Here is a 3,191-nt window from a genome sequence, read left to right as displayed (position 1 = left end):
TAAAAATAATCTGGTGGTATTCAATATGAATTTTCAAGATTTTTTAAAGAGTCCATTAAAATTCGTTGATATTCATTTAAAAACAATTCATTGGTATTAAAAAATATAGAGATTTTAAAGGATTGTTTATTAAAGAGATTTTGAAGGATTTTTTAGTGGTATTTATAAATACCAAATTCATAAAACAATCCCATCAGTGCTTCAAGAATTTTCAAGTGAGTTTTTCAAAGCGACTTTTCAAGTGCTTCATGTAACGCCCGATTCTAACGCCCAATTTATATAATAATTATATATTTCTTAAATAATATTTTCGCAAATATATCGTTAACTATTTTTTTATGGATAAAGATAAAGAAACAGAATATTTTGTGAATTTAATACATAGCATAAGTATTTATAATAATGTATTATTATACACAATATTTCTTTCTTTCACTTCTATTACAAACTTTACATTGATGATAGAAATAAATTTACAATAACAATTATAATAGATTCATCAAATAGCCTCCACATTCCAATTTCTTCCAAGAAAGACAACAGCTATAATCACTGTAAAATGCTTTGGAATCCCAAGTAGATCCATCTATTTTATAATATATTTAATTTAAAAAAAACAAAGAAAAGAGAGGAGTAAGAACAATATCCAATAAATACAATAATTCAAAAGAATAAACAGAATTATTTATAATCAATATTAAACATATATATATATATATAATATATATATATATACAGATCATATATTAGATTTTCATGATACAATAAAATTTGAATTATACTTGTAGTGACTAGTCAGGATAAGAGCATCTACAATGGGAGTTGCTTATAAGCAACTCCCAACCACTTTAAATGGGTCCTATTGTGCCACGTCACTCATAAAGCAACTCATACTATACTTTTACAATTTTTGCTCCAATGGAAATTGCTTATAAGTACTCCTACTTTTTTACAACTCATACTACACTTTTTGACACCTTACACTACACTTTATGATAAATTTTTATAAAATTAATTATTATAGATAATATATAAATATAAATAATTAACAAAATAAATTACATAATTAAAAAATTACAATAATAAAAAAATACCAAAAATTACAATAATAAAAAAATATTATAAATTACAATAATATTATCATTTCTTATTATTTTGATATTTATTTTGCTATTTTTTTAACTTATTACCTATTTAAATATATCATTTCCATATCTATTTTTTTTTAATATTTTCAAAATTTTACCAATAATTAAAAATAATTTTACATCACATTATAAATTATTTATCAAAATATAATTTATATATTAAAAGTTATTTTATTATATAATAAAATATATAATAAAAATATTTATTTACTATGATTTAATTTATATATTAAAAGTTATTTTATTATATAATAAAAATATTCATTTTCTGTTTATCACCTTCGTCTCTTTTTCTTCTCTCTCAAATTTTTCATTTTCACCCTTCACTCCCTCTCTCTCAAAGTTCCACCTAGGATGAGGAGTCTGGTGAGGCTGAGCGGCGCGCACCAGATGGGGCTGGTCAGGGGGAGACTTGCACGCGGCTGACAGGGACTGGTGGGGCGGAGCCGCGCGCCCCAGAGGAGGCTGGTCGGGGGGGAGTGCGTGCGCGCGGCTGAAGGGTCTGGTCGGGGGTTGCGCGCGCGGCTGGGGGGTTCAGCGGGGGGTTTCCGCGCGCGCTGCTGAGGGGTCTGGTCGGGGGTTCCGCGTGGTCGGGGGTCCGGTTGGTCAGGGGTTGCGCGCGCGGAGGAGGTTTCATACATGCATGCGGTCGGAGGGGGTCAACCAAGAGCAATAGCAGGTGCCACGTATGTTTAAGAACCGTTGCTTCTGCAAGCAACAAAGAAAAAAATTTAAGAACCCTTGCTGCCACGTATGCCTGCTCCAACGGGAAGTTCTTGTAAGCACCGTTGCTTACAAGTAAGACACGCACTAAGCACCTCCCGCTGGAGGTGCTCTAAATGAGCATCATCAAAATATCAACCAATAAAAGGATATTTCACCTTAACCAACAATAGGATATTTCACCTTCATTCTTTACTCATTTAAATCCCCAAGGTCAAACCTCCAGCTACAAATAATTCAAACTTTATCTTCTATGGCCATAGAACAATATTTATCTTCATAAATACGTGAAGAAATAATAACAATATGAGTCAAAGAGACTTTAACAAAACTATATCATAGTTAATTATAAATATATTTACAATAAATATATTTACGTAAAAAGAATATATTAATAGTACCAATAATATAAATAAAAATGACAATCATTATAAAATAATGAAACAATATAAAATATGAACACCTTAATAATTATTATAGACAAAAATAATCAAAGGTTAAGCAAATAAATGAGGTTAGGGACACCCCACTAAATAAATATATATAAAAAAATAACATAAATAAATAAACATAGTAATATATAAAATATTAAACAGATAAGGTTCTCCTCCCCCTTACCTGAATAAGCAGGAACTAAAACTTGAGCAGAACCTCCTCCTCTAGATTCCCTCTTTCTTTCCCTCTCTTTCTTTCTCTCTCTCTCTCTCTAAAATTTTCACCTTCTCCCTCAGTTATAAATTTTTATTCACCCCTGCCTCCTATTTATAGGCATTCTGGCGTACCCGGAACGGCCCGCACTGATTTCGGAACGGCCCGTTCCGGATCCTTCGAATTTGTGCAAATTTCTCAACTGGAACGACCCGTTCCAAAATCGGAACGGCCCGTTCTCAAAAAGCAGAACGGCCCGTTCTAAAACCAAAACGGCCCGTTCTCAATCTCAGCAGAACGGCCCGTGCTCCTTCCGGAACGGCCCGTTCTCCTTGTTGGAATGGCCCGTTCTGGGCCCGTTCCCAACCTAAAATTTTAGCATATTTTTAATGCTCAGAACGACCCGTTCCACTTTCGGAACAGCCCATTCCGAGTTACTCAAATACCCCTAATACCTTTATAAAATTACAAAAATGTCCTCGGTAATTACAGAAATGCCATTACTAATAAAAATATCCTTTTAAAGAAATTGGGGTGTTACACTTCAAGAATTTTCAAGTGAGCTTTTCATTTTTTTTATACTTATGTCTTCTTCATTTTTTTCTCTTGCTAATAATAATGCACTACTCCTCATATATAATATTATACTATTGTTTCCATTTCATTCTCCTA

The sequence above is a fragment of the Cajanus cajan genome, chromosome 2 (assembly GCF_000230855.2).
Source record: "Cajanus cajan strain Asha chromosome 2, NIPB_CcT2T_4, whole genome shotgun sequence".
Taxonomy (NCBI): Eukaryota; Viridiplantae; Streptophyta; class Magnoliopsida; order Fabales; family Fabaceae; genus Cajanus; species Cajanus cajan.
The sequence above is the reverse complement of the archived record's forward strand: the minus strand, read 5'-3'. Positions refer to the sequence as shown.